Source organism: Canis lupus, chromosome X, assembly GCF_048164855.1.
Source record: "Canis lupus baileyi chromosome X, mCanLup2.hap1, whole genome shotgun sequence".
NCBI classification, from domain to species: domain Eukaryota; kingdom Metazoa; phylum Chordata; class Mammalia; order Carnivora; family Canidae; genus Canis; species Canis lupus.
In genome coordinates this window covers 13,473,637-13,501,202 of record NC_132876.1, presented here as the reverse complement: position 1 = coordinate 13,501,202, position 27,566 = coordinate 13,473,637, and the positions used below count along the sequence as shown (strand labels likewise).

The 27,566-nt window shown below is 42.5% G+C and overlaps 1 long non-coding RNA gene across 4 annotated transcripts in view; it reads left to right on the top strand.

The window, feature by feature from the left end:
• The window catches only part of LOC140628152 (uncharacterized), a 365,765-nt gene that overhangs the window by 244,811 nt on the left and 93,388 nt on the right, over window positions 1-27,566 (top strand). For all 4 annotated transcript variants that reach the window (XR_012026535.1, XR_012026537.1, XR_012026534.1 and 1 more), the window contains one exon: window positions 17,639-17,850. This is a non-coding gene — a long non-coding RNA (uncharacterized lncRNA). The remainder of the gene's footprint in view (window positions 1-17,638; window positions 17,851-27,566) is intronic.

Genomic DNA, 27,566 nt, shown 5'->3' with positions numbered 1-27,566 from the left:
CTAAATGAATCAAATGTTGGATCCTGATGTGATGATCCAATATAGATGGGCTGTACATTCGTATTGTTCTGATAGTTTGTTTTCAGAGAAGAGAAATATGTAGGTTCTCTTCCAAACATGGAAGAAAAACATTTTCAGGGGGTCAACTAAAGGTGCAGTGGAATTCACCCAATTAAGTTGAGAAATACAGAAATAAAGGACATACTTATGTTAGATTTTGCAGTTACTCCAGAGTATGCAAGAGTGTACACCAGTGTTCTGACCTGTCCTGGAAGAATCTGGGTTTTAATAAGGTGTTCTGGAATTTTGGGGTTTAGATATGAGGAAGTTATCACTAATGATAAACAAACCTTCCCCATTAGCTAGTTTTTGTTAACTCTTAGCTAAGGCCACACAAATAGAATAATTTTTGCTGCCATTAGAAACATGGGTTTTCTTTTTCTTATAGGCTAAGCTAATCATTAATTCAGTAACATGGTGGAAGGGCTTGGTGGGCATTTAATATACACTTAATCAGGGTTCCTATTTCTATTCCAGATGGTCCCACCTGCCACATAATGTTTCCCACACCTTGTGGCGTATCAAAATGAAACCATGACTTCTCCAAAGAAGTCATACAAATGGCCAAGAGGCACATGAAGAGGTGCTCAACGTCATCAGTCATAAAGGAAATATAAATCAAAACCACGATGAGAGATTATTTCACACCCATAAGAGTAGCGAAAATGAAACAATCAGATATAGCGAGTGTTGGCCAGGACATGGAGAAATTGGAGCTCTCTTACTTTGTTGATGGGAATGTAAAATATGGTGTAGCCATTTGGGAGAACAGTCTGGCAGTTCTTCAAAATGTTAAACATAGGTTACCACATGACCCAGAAGTTCCACTTGTAGGTGAAACCCAAGGGAATGGAAAGCATATGTCTACACAAAAACTTGTACTCAAATGTTTAAAGCAGCATTATTCATGAGAGCCAAAATGTGGGAACAACCCAATTGTCCATTGATGGATGAGTGGATCAACCAAATGTAAAATATCCTTACAGTAGAATATTATTCAGCCCTGCAATGGAATGAAGTGCTGATACATGGTGTAACATGGGTGAATCTTGAAAACACTGGGCTAAGTTGAAGAAGCCAGACACAAAAGGGCACAGAGAAAAGCAATCTTTTGGGCAGCCTGTGGTTTAGCGCCTGCCTTTGGCTCAGGGTGTGATCCTCGAGTCCTGGGATCTAGTCCCACATCAGGCTCCCTGCATGGAGCCTGCTTCTCCCTCTGCCTGTGTCTCTGCACCTCTGTGTGTGTGTGTGTGTGTGTGTGTGTGTGTGTGTCTCATGAATAAATAGATTTTAAAAACAAAAAAATTATTAAAAAAAGAAAAGCAAAAAAAATATCTTTTGCCTACTACATTCAAGGTATTATGAATAACCAAAAAAGCCAAAAGCAAGAAAATATGATTTTCCTTGCAATGGGTACTCAAGGGCTTAAGGGTGTTTCAGTGACTCAGTACTTTGGTTTATATTTAGATGAAAGTAAATTGGTCCTTATTAGTTTTCTAAGCCATCCCCAAAATTCTAGTTGTATTTTGTATTTTGAAGTTTTCTGGCTCATTGGTTCAAGTGATGGAGTAAGGGCAAGCTGGTGGGTGGAACTTTTTAGCCTTTGTAACAAACATTTCCTCTGAGTTGCAGTCAGGTCTGTCAAAGCTCAAAGCTGGTGGTGGGAAACATTTAGACTTGCATACTGAAATGTTTAATTATAGAACAAATATTTCCTTCTGAAAGGAGAATAGCCACCTGCACTTGTATAGCTGAAGACTTAAGCCATTTGGAAATATCAGGTCCTCCTTTCCTTTGGTACCAACCTCTCCTTGATCAGAAAAATAAGCAATCCTGTCACTGTGGCCCAGAAACTGAAGGGAGCGGTATGCCCAGCCCACTGATTACTTACCAGTAAAGATAGTGACTCATGTTTTTGAGTTCTTACCAGGCAGCACTATACTAAATGATTTGCACCCGTCATTGTTAAATCCTCACACCTCGATCAGATAGATTTTATTATCATCTCTACAGGTGGTGAAGCTGAAGCACGAAAAGATCACACATCTACCAACCTGAGATTTAATGCCATGACTGTGATGCCAGAGTCCTGCCCTTAGCCACAACAGTGTTATCATGCGCCTTAGCTTTTCAGACTTCTCAATTTTTTAAATGCATGGGATTCCTATAGCTCTGTGACTATAGCATTGATGCTCAATTGGGGGTGCTTTTGTCCCCCAGGGGATATTTGGAAATATCTGGAGACGGTTTGGGTGGTCATGACTGGGGTTTAGGGTGGGAAATGCTACTGGCATTTAGTGGGTAGACATCAGGAGATGTCAAGGGTGCTGCTAAACAGGGCAGTAAGAGGACCACTGGACAGCCCAGGTGGCTCAGCAGTTTAGCACCGCCTGGGGCCCAGGGTGTGATCCTGGAGACCCGGGATCGAGTCCCACATCGGGCTCCCTGCATGGAGCCTGCTTCTTCCTGAGCCTGTGTCTCTGCCTCTCTCTCTGTGTCTCTCATGAATAAATAAATAAAATCTTTTTTTATAATAAATTTATTTTTTATTGGTGTTCAATTTACCAACATACAGAATAACACCCAGTCCTCATCCTGTCAAGTGCCCCCCTCAGTGCCCGTCACCCAGTCACCCCCACCCCCTGCCCTCCTCCCCTTCCACCACCCCTAGTTCGTTTCCCAGAGTTAGGAGTCTTTATATTCTGTCTCCCTTTCTGATATTTCCCACACATTTCTTCTCCCTTCCCTTCTATTCCCTTTCACTATTATTTATATTCCCCAAATGAATGAGACCATATAATGTTTGTCCTTCTCCGATTGACTTACTTCACTCAGCATAATACCCTCCAGTTCCATCCACGTTGAAGCAAATGGTGGGTATCTGTCATTTCTAATGGCTGAGTAAAAAATCTTAAAAAAAAAAAAGAGGACCACTAACAGCGTCACGCTGAGCCACTTTGGCACTGCAGACAAAAGGGAAAAATCAGCAAGAGCGATCCTGCCTTCTTTCAGTTTTGACATTTTGTTTATCGTGGATTTTTTGGCATCAATTTTGATCTAAGAATATATTAAAGTAGTATTTTTTTTAAAATTTTTTTATTTATTTATGATAGTCACAGAGAGAGAGAGAGAGAGAGAGAGAGGCAGAGACACAGGCAGAAGGAGAAGCAGGCTCCATGCACCGAGAGCCCGATGTGGAATTCGATCCCGGGTCTCCAGGATCGCGCCCTGGGCCAAAGGCAGGCGCTAACCCGCTGCGCCACCCCGGGATCCCTATATTAAAGTAGTATTAATCCTCGTTACTAAAATTTTTGGTGTCCCCTTACATTTTGTGCCCAAGGCAAGTGCCTCCCCCTGGCCCTGGCCCTGGCCCTGGCCCTGGCCCTGCGGCTAAACATTCTTCAGTGTATAGGACAGCCCCCAACGCCAAGACTTATCTGGCCCCAAATGTCAGTCTTTTTTTTTTTTTTAATAATTTTTTTAAAGATTTTATTTATTTATGAGAGAGAGAGAGAGAGAGGCAGAGACACAGGCGGAGGGAGAAGCAGGCTCCATGCAGGGAGCCCGACATGGGACTCGATCCTGGGTCTCCAGAATCAGGCCCTGGGCCGAAGGCGGCGCTAAACTGCTGAGCCACCAGGGCTGCCCCCCAAATGTCAGTCTTGCTGAGATTGAGAAACATAGACTGGAAGCAGTGGAGGGATTTTCCCCATGGAAAGGCAAAGAGCATAAAGGGAAGCGCAAATACCAAGCTATTACTCCAGCCCGGGGACTGCCAGCCGTTCCTCTCGCACAGGTGTCGTCTGCCTCTGCCGCCCGCCCCGGGCCCCCAGGCTGCCCTGCCCTCCAGCACCCGAGCTGTCATCTCGCTGTGAACTGGGTCATTGAACTGCGCTTGCACATGCTCGCAGAAACCATGCAGCAGGTTGCTCCAACTACACCCGCGTAGACCCGGGTGGTTGCCCCCAGCCACAGAAATAGGTTTCAGATCCTCTGCTGATAAATTTGGGGGCCGTTTTGCTAAAGAGCGTGGCTGATGGCACGTTGGGGGCCGCGGGGAGACACGGTCAGTTGTTGCCACTCAGGTGCTCCAGACTGTCTTTCCCGATGTCATGTCCTACTTTGACAGGAGCGCTAACCGGGTTTTATTTTATTTTATTTTTTATTTTTTTAAAAGATTTTATTTATTTATTAGACAGACAGACAGACACACACACACAGAGAGAGAGAGAGAGAGAGAGAGAGAGACAGAGACAGAGACACAGGCGGAGGAAGAAGCAGGCCCCATGCAGGGAACCCAACGTGGGACTCGATCCAGGGACTCCAGGATCACGCTCTGAGCTGAAGGCGACACTAAACCGCCGAGCCACCCAGGGGTCCCCGCTAACCAGGTTTTAAACCACACAGCTGTTCTGTTCTCGGCAAAAACGCCCTGTCCCTGCTTCTTGCTGCTCTGAGCAGGAAAGGATGCGGCGGGGCTGCAGGGACTTGCTGACGGCCTGAAGTTCAAATCCCTCCTCCTCTGTTTAGTAGATGCACGACCTCGGCCAAAGCAGGTAGCCTCTCTCGGCCTCGGTTTTCAGGGCCAGGCAGGATAATATCATGTAGCCGTAGCCGGTGGAGGCATTAGGGGGAGAACGAAATGTGATAGGTTGTGTAACCTAATACTCACTGAAGGTTAGTTCTGTTCCCTCCTGGGAAAAGTGTATCAGGACAGGTGAATTTTATTCAAAGGAAAGGCTTGGTGGTTCTGATTTTTCAGACATAGAAAAACGTCTTACTTCTCTTGGGAGAAAAATAAACTTGATTTCATCATCTCGAGCTGAAATAACGGTAGAACGTCAGAACCTTGTAAAGTTCTTAGAAGATTTCACCATACAGATCCATCCGAACATCACTTTAAGGCTAGCAAGCTGTTAATTTATTTGTCCACTTTTTCCTGAAGTAGATCTTTACCTTATTCCTAAAGCCATCTGGGCTGGTTTAGCTGGGCCAGAACCCAGAGCTAATGAGGCCAAGGTGAGGGCTGGATCCCCATGGGGAGCAGTTAGCTCTGCTCCCGTCTTTGGCCCGACCCTGGTCCCCTAACCCTACCAGCTGGCTTTCTACCATGTGTTTGCTCCAAGGGGGGTGAGAAGAAGAGTGTGGCTGTGGACCCTCACTACCAGCAATATAGCTGAAGGCCTGAGTGTTTGTGTGAAAAGGCTGCATGAGAAAACCGATTCCCCAATTCCACTGGGCCTTGACGACAGATGATCAGCATTGATGGTCATATAAAGGCACCGATCGCAGTACAGTTTATAATTATTTTCTTCCTAATTTATCTCCTTTTCCTGAATGACTGGCCCCATCAGAGAGTGGCAGCCACTTCCTGATGCTCCGACATGGTCCTTGGTCATTTAAGGCTGCATAGCTTATGCCTGCTGTTGTCAGCAATGCTGTGGCAAGAACCTTCTGTGAAGCTTGCAACCAAGGTTAAACATTGGGAAGAGGCTCTTGTTAGTAGCATCCCATTACTGTTGCTATGATACCTTTGGTGCGTTGACTACAAAGCATCAACAAAAAACCTCCTGATCCGAGGTGGAGGCAGTTTTTCATGTGGCTTTTGATTTGTCTTCTGTTGCATGTGTGTCTTTTAAAGGGCATTTGCTGACCCATTGCACCCGTATCACAGAACAGCACATGTTTTACCATTTTGGTTGTAAACAGAAAAATTATCCACTCAAATCCCCAGTAAAGAGATGGTTTCTCCCAGGACTTTTTACCTGTCTCATTCATTAGTCTCAAAACAGGAATGAAACCAATGTAAAATTATATCTCATTTGCACTCTCATCTTCAGTGTTTTACGCGCCTTCTTCGCCTTTTGGAAGCATTTCTGGTAGCACCATACGTAAAAACAGAAACTATATTTTGTACGAATACAATTATATACAGTTCAGGTAAAGAAATGTCAGAGGGAAGACTAAGAACATTTCCGGGCATGGCTATTTGTTATGGAAAATTTCCAGCATGTAAAAAAGTAGATTAATACAATGAACCCTCGGTACCAATCACCCAGTTTTCATGACCATGCTTGTTTCATCTCTCCCCTAATCTACCCCCCTTCCTAATTATTTTGAAGGAAACTTAAGATATCTCATTTCACCCATAACTATTTTTTTAAAGATTTTATTTATTTATTCATGGGAAACACACAACACACACACACAGAAACAGAGAGAGAGAGGCAGAGACACAGGCAGAGGGAGAAGCAGGCTCCATGCAGGGAGCCCGATGTGGGACTCGATCCTGGGACTGTGGGATCACGCCCTGGGCCAAAGGCAGACACTCAACCACTGAGCCACCCAGGTGCCCCTCACCCATACCTACTTTAATAGATAGTGCTGCAACATAAAGATGTCAAGAACATTTTAAATAGATTTGAAAAATGGCAGAAAATCATGTGATGGGGGAAATATCTTGAGTAATGTTGGCTCTCCTGGTACCACATTTTTTGCATCACAGACTTAAAACCTGAAGAATTGATTGAAGAGAGCAGAAGGGAACAGGATGTTTGGGAGCCCTTAGAGGACTGTCACGAGATAAAGCAAAGATATGGATAGCAAGGTGGGTGATCCAGAAGAAGTCTGCCACCAAGCTGTCCTGCAGACTGTGGCTGGGAAGAAGTCAGAAAGAAGAGTTGGGTCAATGATAGGAAGAGCAGCTCATCCAAAGGAGTACACCAAGTGAGGGGTGCCTGGGTGGCTCAGTCGGTTAAATTGTCTGCCTTTGGCTCATGTCTTGATCTCAGGGTCCTGGGATCAAGCCCTATGTCAGGCTTCCTGCTCCTCGGGGAGCCCACCTCTCCCTGTCCCTCTGCCTGCTGCTCCCCTTGCTTGTGCTCTCTCCACAAAATCTTTAAATAAATAATAAAATCTTTAAAAAGAAAAGTAGTAAACCAAGTGAGATTTGAGCAGATTGCTCTTATTTCTTTAAAAGTGACCCTGAGGTGGTGGAAAGGGAGGTGGGCGGGGGGTGGGGGTGACTGGGGGACGGGCACTGAGGGGGGCACTTGATGGGATGAGCACTGGGTGTTATGTTATATGTTGGCAAATTGAACTCCAATAAAAAAATAATAAAAATAAAAAATAAAAGATAAAAGTGACCCTGAAATCATCATAACGGTTGCCAAGATCTCGTGAGCACTTACTATATACATTGTACAGTTTGTGGATTATCTCCTGTAATCCTCAAAGTGTCAGCGCTATGTACTGTTCTTGTCCCCATTTTATAGATGAGCAAAGTGAAGCCTAGAGAGGTCTGAGGGCGGGGCTGTGATTCGAATGTAATCAGCCTGACCCCAGTGCCATGTTTGTAACTACCGGTCTGCCTTTCAACCAGCTTTGAAAGCAGTAGATTAAGGGTTCAGTATAGCTGTTTTAAGACTTCTGTCTTTGACCAGTGAGATTTAGAAAATGGATAGTCTTAAATTCGTGGGCACTGAGCCTTTTGTGAAACTCAGCTAAAGCTCATACCTGGTGATTTGGAGCACATGCCTCCATTCATTCATTTATTCATTCATTCAGCAAACAGTATGTGAGCAAGACACTGTGCTATGCCTGGACCATTCCTGCCCGGGTGAACCCTTGAGTGTAAACTCTTTGCTTCAGTGTGAGTGTACCTCTTTCAAAAGTGAAGAATGCCAAAATTAAAGCTTGAATGCTCAGTCATTTGAACTCTCGGCTGTGAGTAACAGAGACATTCATTCTGTAGTTTAGGCAAAAAGGAAGAATTTATATAGACCCTGGGGTTCTCAAGGAACCCAGGGGATAATGCAGTTGGACTTCAAGAATGACCTGGGGCCAGACATTGGGTTAGTGGTTGGGACTTTTCTTTCACTCCCTCTCGTCCCTGCCCCTCTCTGCATGTCAACTTGAATCTTTCTTTCTCTGCTCCCCAGGCTGCATGACAGTAGATGGCTATCCCTGGCATCCGCATTGGCACTATAGGTCCAGCTACTCAGGTTAAGCCCAAGTTTCTCTTCGTCTCAATTGCAAATTCATAGTCGGCTGCCCACAGTTGAGTCAGTCACCTGTGGTCAAGGGATGGGGGAGTCACACTGTACAGACATGGCTGCTGGTAGCCCCCCTCCCATAACCCCTCCATGAAGAAGGTGGGGTAGTATCCAGGGAAGGAAGGCAGGGGGAAGGCCAGTAAGACAATCTAATAGGCATTCAATGAAGAAAATGGTAACAGGGGATCCCTGGGTGGCGCAGCGGTTTAGCGCCTGCCTTTGGCCCAGGGCGCGATCCTGGAGACCCGGGATCGAATCCCACGTCAGGCTCCCGGTGCATGGAGCCTGCTTCTCCCTCTGCCTGTGTCTCTGCCTCTCTCTATCTCTCTCTGTGTGACTATCATAAGTAAATAAAAATTAAAAAAAAAGAAAATGGTAACAAATACTATAGAAGCACATTAAAATACATGTATTCTAGTTTCTAATACTTCTTTTTAAAAAACATTTATTTATTTTTATTTATTTATTTATTTATTTATTTATTTATTTATTTATTTATTTATTTAAGGGAGAGAGAGTGGGCCAGGGGACAGAGAGAGAGGGAGAGAGAGAATCTTTTTTTTTTTTTTTTTTGAGAGAGAGAATCTTAAGCAGACTCCCCGCTGAGCACAGAGTCCAATCCCAGGGCTCCATCTCACGACCCTGAGATCATGACCCGAGCAGAAACCAAGAGCTGGATGCTTAATCGACTGCACCACCCAGGTGCCCCTCTTATACTTCTTTCTGAGATGGAAATTAGGAAGCCAACAAATCAAATAATACTCAAATATCTGCCATTTGTCCACAGGCACAATCATGACAATTATTATATAACATGTATCCCACAGTATCAAATGACTTGTCTTGATTCTAGATAGAAACATTTGAAGTCTATCAGTTGGACTACCAAAAGAAAATTCTCACTGAGTACCTCCCATGGCCAGTGGAAACTTTTTCAGTTTTATTTCAGGTACCTAAAAGTTTCTAAATTGGAGAGAGAACTTTGAAACCTTATGCTTACTCAAGTTCTTGAGACTGCAAAAGGAATTTGCTTTTTACTTTCTGTACTTTTGGCAGTTAGGAGAATACAATGAATGCTACATGTCCCTGAGCACTGGTAATTGTGCTTTTAAAAATAATGCTTCCAGTTCCAAATTATACTCAGAATTAATCCCATAATACTCAAAAAATGCATTGCATTCTTATAGTGGGTGCCTTTTTGCTTTTAGCATTAGCTAATATGTCACTGTGCCTCACAAATAACACTGCCTATTGTATACTTGACTTTGCGTGTAACTGTGTGGTTGAAAGTAAGAAAAATCTTTCCTAGGTGGGGTGGTGATTTTCAGCTATTTAATTCAGTTTCACACTCAGTGAAGGAGAATGCTAGCAGTTATAGCAACATTATTATTGGAATTGGCCCGACTCATCAATGGCCTCCAATATTTGGCCAGTGAGACCTGGCAACAGTTGTGAAGATGCAGGCTACATGGAACTGAAGAGCCTGTCTGCGTTTTTCATTCCTTCTTGGGGAAGATGCAGCTTTTGTCAGAAGAGGGGGAGGCTCAACTCCTCAGGAAGGCGCTCTGTCCAAAAAGAAGCTGACTTTCTAGTTTAGACTCATGAAAAGTCATTGAGGGGATGCATGTAAATAAGAATTGCAGGGTCAATCCATCTGTCTTTAAGCCAGAATGATGCTTAACATTCCAGACCATGGCCTTCTGCAAACCACCAGAAGCCTCTTCAAAGGCCACCCCTGCCCTGTTCCCACCCTGCTAGCACAAGGGGGAAAATCCATCTTGAGATCTTTATTTTTTTTTTAAGATTTTATTTATTTATTCATGAGAGACAGAGAGAGAGAGAGAGAGAGGCAGAGACATAGGCTAGAGAGAGAAACAGGCTCCATGCAGGGAGCCCGATGCGGGACTTGATCCGGGATTCCAGGATCACGCCCTGGGCTGAAGGCAGGCACTCAACCGCTGAGCCACCCAGGCGTCCCCAATCTTGAGATCTTTAATAAGAACAATCGATAACCTTCTTATACTGCTTTACCATTTACAGATCACTTCCATGGGCAGCTTCTCATTGGATTAGAACCATCCATTTTACAGAGAAGGCTATTTGGTGTAAGAGAGAATACGCAACCTCTCTGTGGTTCCAATGCCAGGAAGTCACAAAGCCAGGACTGAAATCTAGGTCTTTGGCCCCAAATCCTGTTCTTTCCCAAGCATACACAAATGGCTTCTCTCATAGGTATGTATAGTTGGGACATCTCCAGGCCAAAGGATACCATGGCTTCTTGTCTCAAAGGAACTTGACAAGATTTAAGGACAGTTGTGTAGAGCAGGGATAAGGAAGTTGCTGTGTCATAGCTCCACGTCTAGCAAACGGATTACCACAGTTAATGATACATTAAGATTCCTCACAATTGCATCAAAAAACACACTTTGGAACTTTCGGGAGTGATGTGCAGGAGAAATAGAGCCTAGTCTGATAAGACGTTTGAAGACCTTTATTAGTATTTACTTACCTAGCTCGTGTTCCTGTTCTCTGAACATACCCCCACCTCACACTCCGGAAAAAGTAGGAAGGACATTGGGAAGTCCTTCCTAGCATTTTTTAAATACTTGATTTTGTTCAGATTTGTCCAGACAACAGATGTAGGCATCTGCTTTGGGGAAGTCTGTAGAATCACCTTTATAAAGTGAGCTCCATTTTATGATTTTAAAATGACTTGATTTCTAAAACCTTGGCAGTTTTCTCTAGAGGCACAGCAGTATTGTGAAGGGAGATCAGCCTGTCGTCCTAGAGTGTTTTTCTTACAGGGTTGTGTTTGCTTTTCTGTTATTCTCTGTCTTGTAGATGCTGCTGCAAAGCTATTGTTTATCTAATTTTCAATTATGAGCATGAGTACATTGGAGACTTATAATTATTTTAACTCCTCCCGTACAGATTCCTAACTAGAGATACTACCGAGGACACAGCCAGGACATGCTGTTGAACATGCTGTTGAGCCTCTTTTAAGTTTATATAAACACTGAATATAAATATCAACCTCACTGCACCCCCCCCCCTCTGGAAAGGAAAGTTCTGGTGCTTATGCAGTCAGAATTTTCTACATAGAAATCCGAGTGAAAGAGGACAAGATTTTAATGGGTGATAATAGTTGCATTATGGCCAGTTAGTTGCCTCTTGATTGTGTAGCAGAGTGAACTCTTTGCTTGATACATTCCCACCTGAACCAAACACTGTTATCTTCCTATTTCTTACACCCTTTCCCACTCACCTGGAACCGAACACTTCCCTTTGTTGTATCTTATCTAAGAACAAGGAAATGCCACTAGCTACAGGTAAATATGACCTTTGTGAACTAGCAGAAATGTTCCTCAATGGAATGGCTTGGAGCTCTGGTTTCCAACATGAGATTCATTTCAAAGTGGCCTAGTCAGAGTTTATACTTAACCATGGATTCCTTTGGAGTTGCTGGTGGTTTGTTGAGGCAATTGTGCCTAATGCTAGTAAAAACTGTATTACTTGCATTTATGGAAGTTTTGTTAAAATTTCTTAAAACAAGGAGTCAATACTATAACATTGAAAAAAATATAATTAGTTGACTTTGTGATAGAAACTAGTGGTACTGACTGCTAAATGGGGCTTGAACTTATAGCCCTGAGATCAAGGCCTGAGCTGAGATCCAGTCAGTCACTGAACCAACTGAGCCACCCCAGTGCCCCTAAATGGATATTCTTTATAAAATATCATCAGGGGTGACTAGATGGTTCAGTTGGTTAAGCATCCTACTCTTGATTTCGGCTCCGGTCATGATCTTCAGGTCATGAGATCAAGCCCCACATCAGGGGGGCTGAGTGTGGAGTCTGCTTGAGTCACTCCATACTGAGTGTGGAGTCTGCTTGAGATTCTCTCTCTCCCTCTCCCTCTGCCCCTCCCTTATGCTCTCTGTCTCTGTCTTAATAAATAAATAAATAAATAAATAAATAAATAAATAAATAAATAAATAATTTTTAAAAAGTCATCAAATACATATATTTAGGAAGTTGTAAAGACAAATTATTGTATAAAAATAGGTTTGCCAGAACATACACAGTGCTTAGTTAAATATGAATATTAGATAAACAATGAGTAATTCTTTTGTTTAAGTCTGCCCCATGCAATATTTTGGATCCACTTACACTAAAAAATTTTTGGTTTATCTGTAATTCAGATTTAACTGGGCCTCTTGTATTTTTATTTGTTAAATCTGGTAAGCCTAGTAAATAACACCTATTTCTCCATGATATGAAACCATCAGATCAAGTAATTCTTAATACACAGCTCAACTGAAACAAGCCTGTTAATAATGGGCAATCGACTGGAAAAGAGTATGTTTCAGCAGAATATCTATTAGTCTATTTTACAAATAATGTTAGAATTTTGTATAACGAAGTATATGCTTTGTATTCATTCTTAGAGCTCAAGGATCCTATGTTGTAATTAACCAATTTCTAGTAGACCACCCTGCCTTCTCATGTATGGATAACACTAGAAGGAGGTTGCAAATAACTAAAGGGACTAAATAGTTGATATATATCTGTTTTGTTGTTGTTATTTATTATTCTTATTCTTAGCAGCAGCAGCAACAATAACGAGGACTCACTATATGCCAGGCATTGTACTTGTAATGCCTTTTCTCAGATTGACTCCTTGTAACAGCTTCCTGAGTAGGATTTATTATTATTCTCCTTTTCAAGATGATGATTCTGTAGCTCAGAAAGGTTATATAATTAGCCCAAGAGCTACTTGGCAGAACAAATTCTAGAATTCTAAGTTTCTGATCACTCTGCTGAATTCCTTCTGTAAATGACTAACTCTGTACAGAGGTATCTCAACTTAAGATATGGGCCATGCTTTCACTTAAGTATCCATGGTATGGATTAATGTTGGAAAATTCTGCCTTGAGTTTTCAGATCTCACAAATAGTATAATAATACCAACTTAAGGACATTGTAGTTTGAGAATCGAAAACTGTTGAGAAGAATTTCATCTCATCAATTTCATTAATTTTATTTCGTACCTCATTCCAGAAAGCATTTCAAGCAACTTGATAACTTTTGTGCTGATTTATTTTCTGTTAAGATCAGGTTTTTAAAAAAATTTTGTTGGGAATGCCTACTCAGTCATTTATTTAGCAAATGCTCTGAAAGCATTGCTGTGCTTGACTCTTGCCCTTAAGGAACATCACCTGGTCTGGGAGGGAGATAGTTAAAACAGAATCATGGCAAAGTCGTCTCTCAAAGACTTGGAAATCATCCAGAGATTAAATCTGTTCCAACATAACCTGAAACAAGAAGAAAGACAATCGAAATGATTTCCACCCATCCCTGACCCAATTCAGAAATTACCACAAGTCTTGTGTTTTGCACTTTTCCTCTGAGCTCAGTGTTAGCACCCTCTGGGCTTCCCTCCCTTCAAGGAAGAACTGGCTGCACTTTCTCAGCTGCCCCTTTTGTCACCTGATCTAGGATAAAAAGGAATTGGGAACTTTTGATGACTGCTCCTGCAAGGCCACATCTGATGGACTGCCCTCGGGTGGGAAGATGAGCCTCTTGATGGATAACCTCGCTTAACCAGATGGCCTCCCCATTAGATCACATTCAAGATGTACTGGCTCCCATGCTTCCTCCGTGAAATTCCACAGAGTTAGAAGAACTCTAATTTTCTGGATGAGGATACTGAGCCTCAGAAAAGGGAGGGGACATGCTAGGGGAAACAGCTAAGCAATTATAGAGTCAAGACTAGAACCTGGGCCTTCTGGTTTCCAGCCAAAAAGTCCTGGTTTCATACTGTTGAGCTTTGTACTGTCTTCAAACTGAATGTGGTCCTCACGGTCTCCTCTTTGGTCTAGAAACAGATTCTGTGGGGTGTCTCATAGAATGTAGCCATCATTTGCCACGACCAGACGCATGCCCAATGAGAGTCCTGAAATAAATGACATATTCTCTCAGGTCGGAAAGCTGTCACATTTCAAGGCACACATTTGAAGCATAAACTAACAGCTCTTCCCCCACCAAAACAAAGCAGTTAGTAGTTTGTTGTTATTCCTGGGGAAACATCTTTCAAAACATGGTTTTTGGAGTTCTCTGAAGGAAGAAACTGGAAAGTTGGGGACAGAGGCATAGTAATAACCAGGTACAAGAAGTGGCATCCCAGAGGGTGGATTACAACCGGGCAGCTCTAATAATACCCGAGTCACTTCTGTTGATTGGGAAAGAGGAAGATGGATTTCTCTTTAAAGGCATTCTCATTCTTTATATATGTGTTCTAGGTAATAGCATTTGATTCCTGACTTTATCGAGCTCTCTATGAATAAACCAGAGCTGTTACCAAACTGTTTGAAAATAGCCAGCCAGAGAAAAAGGCAATCAGCACAGTTATTTGGTAATGCATAGAGACCGAGCTGAATTTGTGTGGCATTTTGTAGATCCTGCTTTGGTCAGGGAAGCCAGGATCAATAATTAACATTTCCCAAATGCTTTAAAATTATTCATTGATCACAATAGCATGTCTGCAAAGATATTTCCATATGAGAAGCATAAGGCTCTGATCTGTTTAGATCAGACCACCTGGTCCCCAATTGGCAGCCCCCAATTTACAAATGAATCATGTCATGTTCCAGACGTTAGTATGTGAGTCAGTTGGAAACCTTGAGCATGTTTTCACGTAGAAACAATATTATTTATGATGGTTTGTTTTTTTCGGCTATGGCAAACACTCTTGCCCTTCATTTACACCAGGGGTTGACTTCCAAGTTTATTTAATCATGGTGTAATTGACAGGCAAAAGTGTCACCAGTTAGCCTAGCAAACTAGAGGTGTGAGATCCCTATTTCTCAGAAGATAATGACAAGAAATTAGTGTGTGGGTGCTGTGATTCAGATTGCAGAACTCAAATCTACCTACCCAGAACTTAAATCCCCCAGAATTGCTCTGTCTCTATCATTTCTTATTTGTAAAGGGTTGAACTAGAATAACCTGTTGTGGTGCAGTCAAGAGGCAGCTGCTGTGGGGAGACCTGGCGCCTGAGCAGCCGGCCTTGAGAATTCTATGGTAGGGCACTGCCACTCATTGGTTCTGTAATATTGGACAAGTGACCCCTGTCCCCTGAGTGGTATTCAGGAAAGTAGAGTAAGACCTGTGGGGGGGGATGTATTCCTGGTGTGCTTTGGTTCAAGCCGATGTCCCATCCCCGGCTCACTAGTTCTACCTGGAGAAGGGGGTGAAGGAATGAAAGAGGACTCAGGAAATAACAAGGTGTTCAAGTTCCTACTTTTAAAATTAGAAATATATATATATGAATATAGAAGTAATATGTGCCTATTGTAAACAAATTGTGAAATAGAAATATTAAACAGAAGAAAGTAAAATAATAATAATAATAATTTTACCACCCACAGAAAACTAACATTAATATTTTGGTAATTATTTAACTAACATTAAATAATTTTTCTGTTTGTGAGCAAGCACACACCTTTTAAAAAGTTACAATGGGGGATCCCTGGGTGGCGCAGCGGTTTAGCGCCTGCCTTTGGCCCAGGGCGTGATCCTGGAGACCCGGGATCGAATCCCACATCGGGCTCTCGGTGCATGGAGCCTGCTTCTCCCTCTGCCTATGTCTCTGCCTCTCTCTCTCTCTCTCTGTGACTATCATAAATAAATAAAAATTAAAAAAAAAGTTACAATGGGATCCTACTAATATTGTTGGATGACTTCAAAAACTCTTAATAATAGCATATTGCTGATTATTTTCCGTGGTAAAAAATATGGGTCTACTTATTTCAAAAGCTTAGAAAATTTATAAGTAAATAACTATAGATCCACAGGAGCATTTTCAACCACCACTTGGTAACCTATTGTATGGAGAAAGTGTCATTTGTCTGACCAGTCCCCAACTCCTTTTTGATGCGCCATACAGACTTCCCTGCTTGGTTTATGCAGGCCCTGGAGAGCTATTGTTAGTATCTGTTCCCAAATTCACATTCGGTGGGGTCACACTGGTAGCTTAAAATGGCCACCCCGGGTGTGCTGACACCACAGAAATGAACAAATGCTACAAATGGGGCTGTTTCTTTCTCTCACTGCTGGGAGAGCTGGTTTACTAGCACAGCACAGAGCGTGCCTCAGCTCACTCTCTGCCCTCACTTTGCCTAGCTCAGCTGGTCCTGTGAAGGGGGATGCTTGGGAGCAAAGGAACCAGCAACAAATAATCACAGTAACAACCAGTCCTCAAACGTTGATAACAGACCCGTCTGTGGTTAATGCTCCCATCACAAAGTACAGGCATTGTATCCTAACAATGGTGCGTAAATAAATAATAATAAGGTTTTGGAGGCCAAGTGTTTTGGCAAATAAATTAAAGCTGTGTTATCTGTTAACCCAGTACCAAGTTTCTGATTGAATAGATTACAGATGAGTAGCCCAGCCAGCAAGAAGGAGCATCTAAAAGAAGACCACAAATGGTGGTTTTGCTTTTTGTTTGGGATTTGTGTTGTTTCTGCCGGGGAAAGAATGCTTACCAGTAGAATGGCTCCTGTGATCCCCAAATGATTGTTGTATTTATGTGGGACTTTAAACCCTGTGGGTGCAATACCGAGGATGAGGGCTGGGACTCTTGGGTTCTTCTTTTCTGGTCAGGGCAAGACTTACTTCTAGTTTTTGGAAGGGGTAGAAAAGAGGGCCAAAAAAATATGGGACTTATTACCCTTTGGGATGCCATAGACATGTCACTTCACTTCAAAAAGTGTGTTTTGCTTTTTGCTGGGACAAAGCAGCAAGGATATAGTGTTATAGGACACCTCATTAATCTCAGGGTTGTTACCTGCATCAGCTCATGTTTCTCTGTCCCTGACACAACACAGTACTTAGGGTGTCTCAGAAGCTGTGTTTTACAACATTCCTTTCCCTTATTCCCACATCACCTTTAGCAGCGTAGTGTGGGGGTGAAGTGTACCCGGAACCTGACACATCCGGGTTCAAAGCCCAGCCCCCCCACTTATAAACTATGTGACCCTGGCCATGTTTCATCAGATCCACTTTCTGCCTCAGTTTCTTTAGACATAAAATGGGACGATAATGGGCCTGTCTTGTGAGAGTCAATTGAAATGATGCGTATCAAATGCTTATTACATTGCCTGGCACTTAGCAAGTCTAGTACCATCATAATTTTCCTGTATCGGTCTAGTTCTTTCCATCCATCTTACAGAAACGCTATCAAAAAGACTCTCCTGACTACTCTCATGTGCCCCTGCCTAGGTGATCTTTGAAATGACTCAGCCCCTGCTTTAACAAAACTCATCTCCTGCTAAGCACCACACACACTGCCTAGTTCACCGGAACATCAGCTTTTTCTCATGAAACAGATCCTAGAATTTGTCTCCAACCTCCTTATCCTTCTAGGCCGGTGTCCTCCGAGAGTCTCCCACAATCCCCCCAGCCCACAGTGCTTTCATAAACTCACATAACTGATGTTCTCTAATTCTGTCTTCCTCTCAGGATTACCCACTTGGCCCTAACCTGTGACAGCTCTGGAGCTGCTATAACAGACTTGCATCCAACCCCCATGTCGTGTGATAACTGCTCCAGATTCGGAAGGCACAGGGGCAAGACCTACATCCGTCCACCCGTGTGTTGGAAATAGGTTTGCCAGATTCAGCAAATACAAATACAGGATTCCCAGTTACATTTGAATTTCACATAAGCAAAAGGTGATTTTTTGGTATGAGTATATCCCCAATATTGTATGGAGGAATATTTACACTAAACATTATTTATGGGTTATCTGGAATTCTAATTGAAAAGGGTATCCTATACTTTATCTGACAATCCTATGGGAATTGAGGAGAAAGGAGAAAGCAAAAGATCTGCGACAAATCCTGTGTATGCGGGTCCTCTGAGAAAATTGACTCATTTAATACTCACCTTTTAACTCATATCGTCACCTGGGTTCTCTGTCTACCAGGGCTAAAGTGTACAGTTGTGCACTGGGCACTCACAACATCATTTTGTCTTCATCATGTTGATATCAAGACATTTATTTTTAACCATTTTCTGGCAGATGCCAGTAAAGTGTCTTAATCTAACAATATCAATATATTTTGACAATTTGTTGGAAGATGGAATTAAGCATCTCAAGGAAGAGGCACCTTTTTCTGGTTTACGCTAAGGGGTCATATGGCCAGTGGTAACCCAGTCCCCATTGCAGATTAGCTATAAAATGTGCTACAGGATTTTTTAAACCATGAGTTGTGACCCATTAATGGGCTGGGAAATCGTTTCAGTGGGTCGCAACCAACATTAGTGATATAATGATGATGATGATAATGGAATAGAATATCAGAATGTATTCCACACAAGAAATGTGTTGTTAGAAGTTGTGATTTTATTTTACATGTTTTTGTCTCCTGTATGGTGAGAAAAAATATATTTTTGATTGTCTCTCACTGTCAGAAAGGTTTGAAAAGCACTAAAATGGTGGTAAAAACCTTGAAATCTTGAGATCAGATCAGGGTACAAATTCTGGCTCTGCTACATGAAGCTGTGTAACCTTAGGCAAATGACTTGACCTTTCTGGGCCTTGCTTACCCCATTTACAATTCGGGGATAATAATTGTGCCTGCCTCAAGGGTCGCACTGAGGATTTGATGAATTAATCCATGCAAAGCACTTAGCACAGGGCCTGGCATATAGCAGGGGATCAATGCAGTTTTTGCTGTTATTATCCATGATCGGTCCAGAGCTGCGAGGGTTGGGACAGACAGACTCACCAACTGTGTGAGCAGTGACAGCTGACAGCCAGATGTGGAAAGAAAGAGAATTCAGAATAATGCAAAAGCAGATGAGGTACAATAAAGGGTGTTCATATTGATGACCCTGAGTCATCAAGAAAAGGTTAAATGATGCCCAGAATGTTCCATTGAATAAAACAAACTCGTAATACGTTTAGAAGCCTCTTCCAGTGCAAACTATCCAAATAAATAGGATGAACACTTAGCAGAAAATCTCAGTTAATTGGGCGATCAATTTATATGGAGTTCTGATTCCACCAAAGTTCTGGTTCTGCTGTATGTTCGGATAAACGAGATATTCTAGTCCTGTATTTTTCCTATAAGCAGATCTTGACTCCCAGGTAGGTTGCAGGCTCTCTGAGGACACAGACTGAACTTTGCATTCCTTCTGGATCCCCTGCAGAGTCCGCATGGGGTCAGCACAAGGCTGTTGTACCTAGGCTCCCTATTCCCCAGGCTAAAATGTGGGGGCAGTCCTCCACCCCATATGCAGGATCCTTCTGCAAACTGGATCCGGTCCTAGCCCACACTGTGGGGGGAGGGGTGGTGGTTTTTCCTTCGTCTTGCTGCTAGCTTGCTTTGGGAGATGAGTGATGGCAGCACGGATATTAAGTCTGCAACTCTTCTCTTTCATAGGCATGTTGCTGCTTGTTAATTCTTGCTAGATGCTCACCAGGGGTGTGTGTGTGTGTGTGTGTGTGTGTGTGTGTGTGTGAGGGGGGTGAGCATGCATTATGACTTGAGAGCTTTTTATTAGACTAGTGTTTTAAAATTCTTTTGAGTATGAACACCTCTTGTTAAAATAGCAATCATCTTTACCAAGCAAATCAAACAGCTAATCTTGGGGACCACTTGATAAATTTTTAAAAATTGGTCAGTAATCACTTCCAAATCCATGTTGGGTCTGCGGCACAGCAATGCAGTATTCATTTAGAAAGACCATGGGTTCTCTCCAAGCATGGACATGTGTGAAAGCTGCTTTTTAATGTTTGCTATTTTCATCCACCCTCCCAACTGCCACAATGATGATGGTTGTACTCTTAGAATGTAGTGGTTGAGAAAAAACACTTGGGCAAAAAGCAGCTAAGAATCTAATGGCACTTTAAATGAATCAATCATAGCTACATCTATCTACATTAAAAATAGCACACATATGAACTAGTCACATTTTTAAATATATTGCTCTGCTAGTTCCCTGTACTGTTATTTCTTTAATGTCAGAAAGGGAGACAGAACATAAAGACTCCTAACTCTGGGAAATGAAATAGGGGTGGTGGAAGGGGAGCAGGGCGGGGGGTGGGGGTGAATGGGTGATGGGCACTTGACGGGATGAGCACTGGGTGTTATTCTGTATGTTGGCAAATTGAACACCAATAAAAAATAAATTTATTATAAAAAGAGATTTTATTTATTTATGAGAGAGAGAGAGAGAGAGAGAGAGAGAGAGGCAGAGACACAGGCAGAGGGAGAAGCAGGCTCCATGCAGGGAACCCAATGTGGGACTCCATCCAAGGTCTCCAGGATCAGGCCCTGGGCTGAAGGAGGCGCTAAACCGCTGAGCCACCCGGGCTGCCCTATACTGTTACTTCTTTGCAGTTGCATGACTTGTCATTATTTATTCATTTGTGGACTCCTGTTCCTCTGTGGCTGTCTCCTCCCCAACTCTGCGAGCCCCATGAGATCAGGGACCACGTCAACTTCTACTCACTCTTGTTTCTCCAAGGCTCAACACAGTACCTGCTACACACTCATGAAGTATTTGCTGAATGGGAGGAAAGGTTAAGTTTCTGAAGGTCTTTGAACCCCTGCTATTGCCTTGTTGTCACCCAGGCTGCTGTTAGAGGATGCAGGGGACTTGGTTCCACTTAAAAAAAATTGCTAAATGTGGACATGGATGGCAGCCTTGCTAATGCAACTTCTGGGTTTCTCTGTGGCTCTAGTGGAACTAACCAAAACTGAGCTTTGCTGAAGTTCTCCAGAGGCAATAGGCCACACACCCCCAGGTGAGACTGAGTACACGTGGGTGTCAAACAGTGTCTGTAGGATGTTATTCAGCAAACATAAGTACAGTGTGCTCCTGGGAGATGGAACAGGGGACCTAAGTTAGTCACAGAGGTGAGGAGACGCTGTTTGAGCCAACGACGAGAGGATATGCATGAGAGCTACCTGGGCCCTGAAGTGGGGAAGAAGGGAGTGTGCTAGAGGGATGGAGAGAAGCTTGGCGATGCCCATCGAGGGTACTGAGGGGAAATCATTGGCCTCTGAGACAGTTTCTAAATCTTGAGATGCAACTCTGACATTACTAAGATGTAATGTCCCCTGAGGGGAATTGTCAGGTTCAACTTGTGTAAAGTAAACGAATACATAAGTAGACAAATAAGTGAATGTTTTTCTACTTTTCATCCCATTTGAGACATATGCCGGTAACATCTTGCTGACCATCCTGCATATTTGCAGGTACATATGTGCCCATGCATGCACGGGTGCACACACACACACACACACACACACACACACACGCACGCGCAATTTTACCTAAATGGGACGATAGAATACAAGTTTTCACTCTGCACATCGTTCTTTAAACAATGTGCAGCCTTTGCTTCTTACATTCCATACTGTCCCTGCAAAGGTAACTGATGTGAATAACTGTCCATACCTCCATACATGCTTGCATAATCATATTTTTAAATTATTCTTTATTTTTATATGTATATATATATATATTTTTTATTGGAGTTCAATTTGCCAACATATAGCATAACACCCAGTGCTCATCCCATCAAGTGCCCCCTCAGTGCCAGTCACCCAGTCACCCCTCACCCCCCGCCCACCTCCCCTTCCACCACCCCTTGTTCGTTTCCCAGTGTTAGGGGTCTCTCATGGTTTGTCACCCTCTCTGATATTTCCCACTCAGTTCCCCTCCTTTCCTTTATAATCCCTTTCACTATTTCATATATTCTCCAAATGAGTGAAACCATATGATGATTGTCCTTCTCCGACTGACTTATTTCACTCAGCATAATACCCTCCAGGTCCCTCCACGTCGAAGCAAATGGTGGGTATTCATCATTTTTAATGGCTGAGGAATATTCCATTGTATACATAGACCACGTCTTCTATATCCATTCATCTTTCAATGGACACCGAGGCTCCTTCCACAGTTTGGCTATTGTGGACATTGCTGCTATAAACATCGGGGTGCAGGTGTCCCGGCATTTCACTGCACCTGCATCTTTGGGGTAGACCCCCAGCAGCGCATGCTTGCATAATCATAGAGGACATTTACATTACACACAGATAAGGGATGTTTTGGACATTTAGCGTAGAACAGTGGCATGCTAGTAAATATACTGCCACGCCTTGCCTTTCTCACTCAAGAGTCCACCATAGAGACCACCTGAATCTGTTAAATGGTGATATAAAAGGCTATGGTTTGGTTGTGCACTTAACTCAGCCATACCTCTTCTCACAAACGTTCCCTCCACTCCCAGTGATTTTCTTTTCTTTTCTTTTTTAAGATTTTTAAAATTTGAGACTTAGAGAGGTAGCAAGGGAGAGCATGAGCAGGGGGGAGAGGGAGAAGCAGGGAGAGAGGGAAAAGCAAGCTCCCCACTGAGCAGGGAGCCCAATGTGGGGGCTCCATCCCAGGACCCTGGGATCATGACCTGAGCCAAAGGCAGACACTTAACTGACTGAGCCACCCAGGTGACCCCCCTCAGTGCTTTTATTTCTATGTAATAGATTCCCAAGAGTGCCATTGCTAGGTTGACGTGTATCTATATTTTTTATTTTAGTAGATAATACCAGATTCCTCTTCAGACAAGATATAAAGATTATCTTTTTTACCAGCGATATATGAGAGTATACTTTCTCCAACATTTCAAGCATCCACTTTGATAAAAAACAAATTTAGGACAACGCTTCAATTTGTGATTAGCTATTTGTCAGCTTAAATTATGAAATACTCTTGAATATGAAAAACAACTTGAGTATATTCAACCTCAAGGCCAGAGCCCTAAGTAGGAAGATGCTTTGACTTTATCCACTTTATCTTATTTTTTACATGTGATATATAATTTATTTCTCATGAAACCTGTGAGATCAGTACTATTATAATCCAATTTTCAGATAGGGAAACGGGCATGGAAAATACATACAGTTAAGTGATTCAGTAATTGGCCAATGGTCATAGCATTTGGGTATGCACTAGACCCTGCTCAACTGGTTTGGTTTGCCATATTTTTGTATCTTTACTCTCTTTCACTTACTTCAAGAATTTTTCCATTTGTTCATTTATGTTTAAATTTTTAGTAATTGATTATCATTATGCATTATTTTTAATGCAAATAATAGTAATGGTGAATGGTAAACAATAGTAATAGTGGATGTCTAACAATTTGGGTTAGTAATAAAAGATGTCTAACAATAGAATTTATATTTAGGATTTTAAAAGTTATGTTTTTAATTTCAAAAATAATACATGTTAATTTCCCCAAAATAGATAACTAAAACAATTATCCACTTTATCTTAATGCAACTTGGGTGGATAATAAACATAGCTATGGGTTGCTAAGAGCTTCTGCTATATCCAGCATTTACAAAGCACTCTCATTTAAACCTTAGACGTATGAGGAGATTCTCTTATTACTTTCACTTTGCAATGTAGAAATTAAGGAACAGAGAAATTGAGAAATTTACCAAAAGTCACATAGCCAGGGATCCCTGGGTGGCGCAGCGGTTTGGCGCCTGCCTTTGGCCCGGGGCACGATCCTGGAGACCCGGGATCGAATCCCACGTCGGGCTCCCGGTGCATGGAGCCTGCTTCTCCCTCTGCCTGTGTCTCTGCCTCTCTCTCTCTCTGTGACTATCATAAATAAATAAAAGTTAAAAAAAAATTAAAAAAAAAAAAGTCACATAGCCAGGAAATGACAGAAATGGATTTAAGTTCGGCATAGGACTTCTAACTACAACAACAACAACAAAAAAAAAAAAAAAAAAAAAAAAGGACTTCTAACTACAGCGCCACTAGACTTTGATAGTGTGGATGCCTTTTTACTGCTGTAGGTTTAAGGCCAGGCCTGATATTTGTAGAAGTGCACCTTTGCTCTTTATAGAGATAATGAAGAATAATGAGGGGCTATATTATGTTTGGATATATCCCCTTGTTTGGACCAGGGCAATTGGATGTGGGTGGCTCTGTCTTGCAACCCTTGAGAGGGTCAAGTCCCTCCTGAGGGGCACAGAGTGTCCCCTCAACCAATGAAGGTCATGGTCCTAGGATGAAAGGCTAGAGGTGATGTGTGCAGTAGGCATTGGGGGGCTGGATTTTTATCTCCTCTCCCCAGGCGGAATTTCTGTCATTCAGAAACTGGACATCTTTCCTGAGATATTCCTCCTCCACAGCCACTTTGTTGCCATAACCTTTCCAGTCATTCTTAGCAAAATAAGGCAGGTTTCTGGGGAATAAGTATTAGGGCAACTAATCGCCAGGCCTCAAGTGTGTTTTCGTCCCTGCAGCTCTGTTTCTGTGCTGACAGGACCAGATCGGGATGCGTTCTTTAATGTCACTGTGATAGCACAAGTACTTATGCAAATAGATTCGCAGAGGCCATTAATTTCCTCGGTACAGAATTCCAGCCAAATCTTCCTCATGAGAGTGAAGGACACATTACAATTCTACCCCAAGAGATGCTTACAAAGAGTTAATCAGATGCAGATTGGTTCATCAAATAAAGGGAATCACTGATATTAATGCTTTGGCTGGAAATTGTTTCACCTTGAAAGGGTAATCATAACTATCATTTATTGAGCACCCAGTAAATAGCAGGTGATTTACATACATTATCTCATTTGATCTGCACCACAGCCCTAATGAGGTAGGTACCATCGCTGTACCCATTTTGCAGATGAAGCAGTTGAGGCTGGAAGGTTAGGTGGCTTTCTGTCTAAGATCATACACTGAGGAAGTGATAGAAGCTGGGGTTGGACACCAGTAGTTTCTCAGCCTTCTGTAGCCTTCTGCTCTGCTCTCAGCCTCCTCAGGCTTCTGGAGCCATTCCTTTTTCAGAGACAGTTGCATCTGAGCATCATCACAGATATTAGTGACTACAGTTTCCACTTATGCAAGACTTACCATATGCTAGGCACTTCACGTCTATCCAATCCAGTCTGAGTGACTCTTAAACATGTGCTTTTAGTTTTTTATTCTCTATCACCCCATCTCTAGAGGTGAAGTTTTTCTATGCAGAACAAAATTACATGCTTATTATTTGCCAAGATGACTATTTTCACATAGAGCATCACGGATGGGTCTTGTCCTTGAGCCTTATAAAACATAAACAGACTTAGCCACTTGCTCTTGTCTCTCAGCCCTAAGGAACATTGCAGAAATTAGACCAACAGATCTGTTGGCCAAAGTCTTCAAGGGAGAGTCTTCTTGTGGTGAAAAGCAATGATGACCACTGAACAGTTTAGAGTGCAGTGGTGGGTAGTGGGAAGACGCCTGATTTCCGAGACAGAACCGCTAAAGGCCCAGCTCTCCCATCTGTCAGCTGTGTGCCCTTACATAAGGAAATGTGCAAAACCTTTGTGAGCTCACACTGTGTAAGAGAAGATCAGCATGGGAATTTCCATGTCCCTAATCGATCTTTTTCATAGCAAAACCAAAGGCTGCAGACCCCCAAATCTTGCCTTAAACCTCACTCCCTTCTGCCTACTGGACTCTAGTTCTCTTTGCCGATTTAGTCTGAATTGCCCACCATATAGAGTAGTCAGTGATAATCAGTCCTGAGTGAACATTAGAATCATATGGGGAGCTTTTAGAAAAAGTTATAATTGCCAAGCACCCAATGACAGATGATTTATATATACTATCTTATTTGATATTCATTACAACCTTAATGTAGAAGATGCCATTATTGTGTCCATTTTACAGATGAGTAAATGGGGCTTGTTCTCTCCCTTTGAAAATTTGATTTGACACAGGTCTCAGAATTTAGGATAAAGCTTTGCAGGTCATTTGAATAGTAGCCAGATGTGAGAGACCTTGACTGAGAGACAAAGGAGTCTTGTTATGGGCTGAATATTTGTATTCCCCCCAGTTCATATGTTTAAGCCCTAACCCCCAATGTGATGGTATTAGGAGAGGGGTGCTGTGGCAGGTAAATAGATTTAGATTAGGGCATAAGTGTGAGACCCACTCATGAGACTCACAGTGGGATTAGTACCCTTATAAGAAGAGAAAGAGCTAGTGTACTCTGGGCACACACTGAGAAATGGCCATGTGAGCACACAGGAAGAAGGCAGCCATCTACAAACAAGGAAGACTTTTTTTTTTTTAAGATTTTATTTATTCATTCATGAGAAACACACAGCAGGGGCAGAGACACAGGCAGAGGGAGAAGCAGGCTCCATGCAGGGAGAGCGACATGGGACTCGATCCCAGGTCTCCAGGATCAGGCCCTGGGCTGAAGGCAGCGCTAAACCACTGAGCCACCCGGGCTGCCCCAGGAAAACGGTTTTTACTAGACATCAAAGCTGCCAACATCTTGATCATGATTTCCCAGCTTCCAGAACTGTAGGAAATAAGTGTCTGTTGATTAAAGCCACCCAGTCTGTGGTATTTTGTTTATAGCAGCCCGAACTGATTAAAGCAGGTCTGAATCCTAGCTATACAATAGATCACCTGAGTAGCTTATACAAAATCCATATTCCTGGGCCAGACTCTGGAGGCAGTGGAAACCACAGAGTTGGGTAGTAGAGGACACTATGTCTCCAGAGACCGCTGCTAAGATATGACTCATTGGAGAGGAGAAGAGACTTGCCCACTGCCAAATCCCTACCGACCCTCTTCATTAAGGGCCACAGGAGCATTCTACTTGAACTTTTGACCTTGATTTTTGCTCTCCTCTAATCAATTCTTTACTGTCACAAGAGTGATGTTTCTAAAACACAAAGCAGACATTATTACTCCTTTACTCAAAACCACCGAGGTGCATTTCCATTTCTAGAAAGAGAAAGATGGAATAGACATACTTTCCCCTATTCCTTCTGCTAATATCAGCTAAAATTCCTGGACATTAGTTATAAAATAAATGCAAGAAGACACTGAAAGGTGGAGAGCAGAAGCCAGACCAGCTAGGAACCTTGGGATGTGAAGAATGACATGGTGGTGAGGTCTCTGGATTTTCTTGTTGACATATATATCCCGGACTTGGAGCTGAAGACAAAAAACGTACCAAAATCTGGAATGAAAGAGGGGATGTCACTAGAGAACCAATAGACATCAAAAGGATAATACAATTATGAACACATACATTTGACATTCAAGATGAAATGGACCAAATTCTTGGAAAACAACAACAACAACAACAACAACAACAACAACAAAACTATCACAAATTACCCAATGTGAAATAGATAATCTGAATAGCACTGTAATTATGAAGGAGATTGCATTTGTAATTTAAAACTCACAAAAAAAATGTCCAGAGTCAGATGATTTTTTAAAAAAGATTTTTATTTATTTATTCATGAGAGACAGAAAGAGAGAGAGAGAGAGAGAGAGGCAGAGACACAGGCAGAGGGAGAAGCAGGCTCCATGCAGGGAGCCCGACATGGGACTTGATCCCGGG